Source organism: Malus domestica, chromosome 03, assembly GCF_042453785.1.
Source record: "Malus domestica chromosome 03, GDT2T_hap1".
NCBI classification, from domain to species: domain Eukaryota; kingdom Viridiplantae; phylum Streptophyta; class Magnoliopsida; order Rosales; family Rosaceae; genus Malus; species Malus domestica.
In genome coordinates this window covers 22,566,559-22,574,188 of record NC_091663.1, presented here as the reverse complement: position 1 = coordinate 22,574,188, position 7,630 = coordinate 22,566,559, and the positions used below count along the sequence as shown (strand labels likewise).

Here is a 7,630-nt window from a genome sequence, read left to right as displayed (position 1 = left end):
TTTAATAACTTGTAAAATAAAATTTTCCATCATTCCTATTAAAACATATAATATACTATTTGTGTTCCCGTCACAATTACAAATTTCACTCAAATAAGACACGGCCCAGGCGATGGGAGACATTTGGTCCAACTTCTCAATCTGGCGTGGCGTGCGCATTAGACGTGGAAATTTTTGACCCAAAAAGTGGAAATTTTTGACCCAAAAAGCAGTGCCAAGTCTCTTTTCACTTCAATTATGTATTTTTTAATTCTATATCAGTGGTAGTAATTTGATATAATACACATTATTCACAAAAGTCAGAACTTACAACTTTCCACTTAAAAATGGAGTTTTTTATTTATCAAAAGAGGTAGATAACTCAAGTTGAACCTCCATACATTTTTGCATTCTTGTGTGTTTATAAAATTTACGGTGTGATCTAAGTTAATACAAGGTCAACTCAATTTTGTGCATCAATGAGATATAAAGAAGTTAGATTCTTGATGTCTTTCTCTCATAAACATATTATGAATGTTCATGATCATAAGATTACCAATTAGCCTTGACAATCTACTAAGATTAGTGTGGGACCATGAATTTTCAGACAACTAGATCGAGGTGGCCAAAATAACCAGAGCAACATATAAGCTTCATAACAGGTTGTAAGGTCCCTTAGGGTGCGTTTGGTACGTAGACGGGACGGGACGGGACGGAACGGAACGAAGGTGTAATTTTTGAAAAAGACATGGGGTATATTTGTCTTAAAATGGTAAAACATTGTGTTCCATGGACGTTGAACAAACCCGTTCCAGGGGGGAGGTGGAACGCAAAAACACCCAAAATCTGTCCCGTGGAACAGCCCGTTCCACCCATTTTTGGCGCACCAAACGCGGGACGGAACGCCTCGTCCCGTTCCGTCCCGTCCCGTCCCACGTACCAAATGCACCCTTAGTGAATCTACTATTACAGACTATCAGAGCAAGTCATTATAATCAACCTCTAAGCGATGGGCATGATTCGTCCTATCAAGAAAGACCCACTTGCTTCTCAAAAGAGAAACTTAATTAAGTTCCAATGAGGATATATCCGTACATCTTGAAAATTTCTATACTTATGGTATTGGCATGTTCACAAATAACCACAATCCTAATAAGAAGAAGAACTTTATTTCCTCTAGGATTATCTCAGTTTGATGAAGATTACTATCCTAACAAGTCTCTATATGAACTAGTATAAATAAATACACCCCTTAGGTTCATACTAAAAGTATCCTTTACTATCTCTCTCTAGCCTACATTTTGAGTTATAAAATCCTTTACTAACTTGACCATTGGAGAGTTCATGGCCAATATCATACTGGTGCCTAGGTTGTTTTATGATTGTTTGTTTGTTTTGTAGGTTTTCGGCGATCCACACAAGGATGTGTATAAATTTGATTCCAAAAATCAATACATAATATGACATCTCACTTTAGAGAATGACTAGTCTGGAGCCACTGGTGCAAAAGACACCAAGACAAGTATATAGATACTTAATAGATAGTGAGTTCATTAAATGTGACCAAATGGAAGTCTCTACTAATATGTCAAATAAGAAATTCTTAAGTTGATTGCAGTACAAAAGGGCTTCGTAACATAAATACAACAACTATGCCAAAGCACATGTGGGACCATGATATATTGAGACCATGACACATGGCACCTTGAGTGGCAAGAAAAACAAAAATGTATATAGCATGTGACGCTCAGGCGAACAAGTTACGAGACATGATGTTGATCAGAACAGGTTAATCTTATAGACATCTTAGTCGAACCTGACTAGCCAGCCTTTTTAGTAAGATTAGACTAGCCTTAGTCATATCAGACTAGTAAAACGAAGTTAGAATACCAAGCGAAGTCAGATAGTCATAGTAAGACAAACTAGGCTTAAGCCATTAAAGATACTACTTATCTCCCAATCGATCGACACCTAATTCAAGTCAAATTAGGATACCTTAATGATTAGGCAACGTAGTCATAATCCTATGAGGATTAGATATTTTATCCTCGATTTCATCCTAGATAGTCTCTCTATTTAATTGGGATTACTCTTCATACGATCATTTCTGGTTATTTCAAATTTTCACAATGTGATATGTAGATACTAATTTAGTATTATGTTTTTCATTTGATTATTTATTGATTTTTAATTTTTTTTAATGGGTAATAGGTCTAGTCATACTACCCGTAAATATTAACGGGTCGATTTCGGGATCAGTCATATTACCCGTTTATTTTAACAGGTATTATACAACACTACCTGTTAAGATATCCAATGTGTCACGAAAACGACACGAACACAGGAAATACAACACAATTGCTAGGTCTACATTCAACAATAAGACCATGTTCAGCATGCCTTTTATTCCATTTTGAACATGCATCCTCAAACGAAGATCCTTGTCTCTTCTGAAGGGTATGCCATCTTGCTCACATCTGCTGATAATTTGATTACCTGATTACCTGTAGTTAGGAGACGGGATGGAATGTGTGCTGACTAAATTCATTAAGATACATCATCCAATCTAGTCAATTTGTTTAATCTCAATCATTGAAAATTAGTTCAATGAATCTGTGTACAGAGTCCTAATTATTCAATTTTTCCTTTTTCTCATAAATTCAACATTTTTGTAAATTAAACCAATTTGAGGTTCACACTCAATGAGTTTAGATCATTCAACAAGAATGCCAACAAACTTATAGCATATGCAAAGTATAAAATGTTATCAATTGGAGCAACTAGGTTGATGGAAGAGTGGCTTGAAAGCCTTTCAGCAGTATAAGGCATGATTGTTGGAGAACAATAAAGAAATAAATAAAATATAACAAAAATAACATAACTTGAAATACTTTATTGACGAAAAATACTTGCTATACAGAATGAAATAACAGGAATAAATATAGGAATTAAATTGGTACTAACTTGATTAACCACAAGTAGAGGCTAGTGCAAAAGCTATGTCATTCGAACATTATTTCCGTCCCACTCTTGTGCTTGTGGTTCTACAATGTATGCTCGACCAAGATACAACTACCTAATTCTATAACCCGCACTAAATTATAGAATTCTAGCGAATTGTTTTGTGTGTTTACTCTCTAGAAATTTTGTACGGAAGAGAGAGAGGAAGAAAATGATGATCCTATTTGGAAACTGTGATTGCAAATAAATAGGTTATTGTTGGAGTTTTGAGACTCTTAGTGTCCCACATCAGGGAACTTTTAGTTCCCATTGCCATTTAAATAGGTCTAGTCCTATGTTCTAGTAATTAGAACTTGGATCATTTGGAAATAGATTGAAGGTTTGGGCCTTATGGTTGTGTGGATTAAGTTTGTACAATATAGCCTAATACAATTAATATTAATTAATCAAGACAAGGGCCTTGGGCCTTGGAAGTTAAAATTAATCCAAGTTCATTAATTTTAATTTCAGATTAAGTTTTTTAGTTAACATATTAATTAAGAAACGTTTCATTAAGAGACATAACTCTTAGAAAGAGTCGTGTGTTTTCAAATATGCTCAACATGTATTTGAAAGGGTGTGAAACAACATATATATTTGCAATCACAGTTTCCAAATAGGATCATCATTTTCTTCCTCTTTCTTTTCTGTACAAAATTTCCAGAGAGTAAACACATAAAACAATTCGCTAGAATTCTATAATCTAGTTCGGGTTATAGAATTAGGTAGTTGTATCATGGTCAAGCAGACGTTGTAGAACCACAAGCACAAGAGATATTGTTCGAAGGACATAGCTTTTGTGCTAGCATCTACCTGTGATTAATCAAGTTAGTACCAATTTAATTCCTGTATTCATTCTTGTTATTTCATTTTGTATAACAAGTATTTTTCGTCAATAAAGTATTTCAAGTTCTGTTATTTCTGTTATTTTTTATTTATTTATGAATTGTTCTCCAACAATCTTCGAACAATATGGAACAATCAGGAATTAAACCTCATTTTCAAAAGCCTAAGAAATTTAAGGGTGGAAATGTCACAGCCCGTTCCAAAATATTACATTCGTGGCTGTGAATGGACGAAATTGCCCTTAAGAAATACTAAGTATGTGAAGCTCAAGTTGATAATTATCTAAGTTCCTAAGTTTTGAAAATAAAATGGAATTTAATAAGGATGGAACTTAGATTTTTAGGTTAAAATTTTGTGGTTTAGAGTTGGGGATTGGAAAAGGACCACGTGGGATCCCCATTCCTTATTTCCCTCCCCATTTCCCGTATACTGTCCTTCACACTCTCTCTCTCTCCTCCCTCACGATTACTCTCAGTTCTCTCTCCCTCTCCTTCGAACTCACACGGACCACCACCAAAACCACCCTAAATCTATACCAACGTCAAGTTTGAGACCACCATTGGAATCCTGAGGACTTCACGATCACGTTGGTATCCATTTCAGGTAAGTTTTACTTCGGAAAACCTAGATTCTAAACTCCCCATGAAAGTGTACTGTTCATGAGCTTTGAATTGGTTGATTTTTAGGACAATCCAAGCTCATAGTGAGCTTAGTGAGGTCCCAAGGAAGCTCGGAGTGCTTCGTTGGAAGTTTTTGGACGTAAGAACACGGAGATCGATAAGTTCAAAGTTTGGCCGGAGCTTTCGAGGCGTTTTCCGGCGAATCCCCGGCGAGTTAGGAGTCGAGGTAGGTATCAATCTCTTCGTCTCGTCAAGTAATACAACTTTCCTTTTTGTTTCACTCAATTTCGTTGAGTATTGAAGAAGTTATACTCATTTGAAAAATACCCAGTTTCCGGCGACCTCCGAGGCTTTCGAGGCAGTTTCCGGCCAAACCACGGCGCACTAGGTATTTTGAAAGGTACCATTCTCTTTGTCTCTTCAAGGGCTACAACTTTCGTTTTTGAATCACTTGATTTCGTTGAGAAATGACAAAGTTATGGCAATTTGAAAAACTGCCCAGAAAACGGCCGCCGGAAAAACCAGTCCGGCGACCCAAGGAAGAAGAAGGTGCTACAGTAAAAATAAAAAATAAAAATAAAATTATTTTAAAAATATGTCGACGTCCGTGACGTCGAGTAGATCACTGTGGTATATTCATATACCTAAATTGAACACCGTATGAGAAAGTTATTGAGGATTGTTGGTTAGGTGTTCAAATAACGTTTTATAGTTTTCACATTTAGGTGAAAATGTGAATTGATGATCCGACCGTTGGATCGTCACCAAAATTTGATACGTTGTAATACGTAATATTTGAGGATTATTGGAACTTACAGATTGGGAATCCGAGTTACGGATCTTCCGGAATTGGAATTGTAAGTCCATAATATAAAATGTTAACCGTCACTTAGTTTTGGAAATTGACGGAGATCCGACCGTTGGATGGTAATGAAATTTTAGGATGTTGTCCTAGAGGTATAATGTGGACCTCTGGAAGTTATGGATTTAAAATCTGAGTGGCAGATCTTCCGGATCGATCAACGTAGTGACGTATTTTATATAAGTTATGTATTCTATCGATATGAATTCTGAGCCTGGATTTGATTACTATTCTAGGCGGCGATCGTCATGACGCCTTGATGTGTGGTGCTAGGGAGTTGTTGGACGAACTCCAGGTGAGTGGGCAGTTTTGTTTTCCGTATATATATATACTTGACGTTTCCCAGAAATTGAATTGAAATGAAAATATGTTTAAAATGAAATGCATATGAGTTATGTGGAAAAACGGGAAGTGAAATACCATGCATAGAATTGATATGAAAAGTATATAGAAATGTGAGTTGAAATGCCATGCATGAATTAATATATGATGCATATGTATGAATTGGTGCGGTGGACGCACATGTAAGAATTGATTTATGATGCATATGTATGAATTGGTGCGGTGGACGCACAGGTAAGAATTGATTTATGATGCATATGTATGAATTGGTGCGGTGGACGCACAGGTAAGAATTGATTTATGATGCATATGTATGAAATGGTGCGGTGGACGCACAGATGAGTATTTAATTACTGTTATGATGATGATGATATATATTGAGCTCAAATCCTGCACCATGGTTTAGTGCTTATAGTATTCACCGCATCGCACGCTCGCCTTGGATCCAAGTAGATGCTAGTCGTACAGTCCACGCGGAGTGGGTACGACAGACCAGTCGCGAGAGTGTTAGTGAGATTCCGACTGGTGGGTGACCTTAGATTATGTGCACAGATGATTTATGAGAAGCACTAGAGCGTAACTTGCGTGCAGAAGGCCGGACGGGTCACAGAGGTGACTCCGGTAGAGTGATAATGATAGATTTTGAGCTCTAGGTTCAACCGTACAGGGCTATTAGAGGGCCTACGGTTGATTACTTTCTTGCACCTGATATGATTATGTTGATGCATTCATACCTTATTACTGTTGAGATGATGTGGCATGGCATAATTAATATGAGAAATGTTGAGATGACATGGCATGGCATGATTGATAAAGAGATAATGTTGAGATAGTAAAAATGAAGTTTTGAGAATATATATGTATATTTATATTTTACATTTCTGGGAAAGTATACAGGTTTTACGGAGAGGGGTTACAACGTTTTGAGAAATGTTTGGACTTGGAAAAGAATTGTTTTACTGACCCACTCAATTTTGGTTTTGCGCCCCTCCAGGTTCAGGAATCACAAAGGTGTGGTGACTACGAGGAATTCGACGGTGTTCTGACAGATTGGACAAAAATTAGGACTCACCTTCGGGTGTATCAACTTATAAATTGTATAATTAAAGCTTCCGTACTGTGCAAATGGTTACGTCACTCTCACGTGACGGCCAGCATGCCCTCCTTCGGGACGGGGTGTGTCAGTTGGTATCAGAGCATGGTTGCAATCTTGGACATCTTGAGAATTTCCGAGTGAATTCTGTCAGAACTACACCGCCTCGTAGCAAGCCACGTAGTTAGAGGAATTTAGTCTCCCTAATATAGCGGTTTAGGGGAAACTATTATTATGGTGATTCAGTATATTATCAAAATGGACATTTTAAGACGGGTTATGAGTTGAATTTGAATCACCTTATGAAATGATGAACCTGAGGGAGCGAAGTAACGGTTTAACCATTTGGAAAAGATGTTTCAGGTTATGCAAGTCAAAGGACATTTCCTTCTGACAAGGGGTCGAGACGACTACCTGGTTTTGGTTATGAATTTGTATCCTGGTGGAAACAGGAGTATGAATTGTTGTCACCAGAGGAATCAGTCGATTGAGAATTGTTTAAGGACTTGTTTAAAGGAAAAGTTTATCCCTCCGGCATTTATCGATGGTAGTAAACAAGAGTTTACAAATATGAGACAAGGAAAGTGATGATCGAGGGATATTATAGAAAGTTTTCAGACTTGCCTCGTTTCATCCAGATATTGTTGTTAATTTGGTGGAGGTGTTATGTTGTTTTAAGTTGGGTGGCAAAAGGGAAGTGGTATTTTGGGTGACCACTATCCATTGTACTTCTTACCAGGAATATACGAGATGTTGTTGAGTCTTGAGGACTTTGAGAACATGATCAACGAGAATAAAGAAGAATAAGAAATGAATGGGAATTAAAAGAAGACGATAAAGTTAATGATTCGTCTTATCAAGGATATAGAAAGATTCAGAGCTTCGAAA

General features: G+C 36.9%; 1 long non-coding RNA gene across 1 annotated transcript; it reads left to right on the top strand.

Annotated features, from left to right (window-relative positions):
• Positions 1 to 4,202: 4,202 nt before the first annotated feature.
• LOC139194479 (uncharacterized) lies at positions 4,203 to 6,790 on the top strand. The gene is made up of 5 exons (XR_011579361.1): positions 4,203 to 4,428; positions 4,512 to 4,671; positions 4,777 to 4,845; positions 5,544 to 5,602; positions 6,644 to 6,790. It is a non-coding gene; the product is annotated as an uncharacterized lncRNA (long non-coding RNA).
• Positions 6,791 to 7,630: the final 840 nt, after the last annotated feature.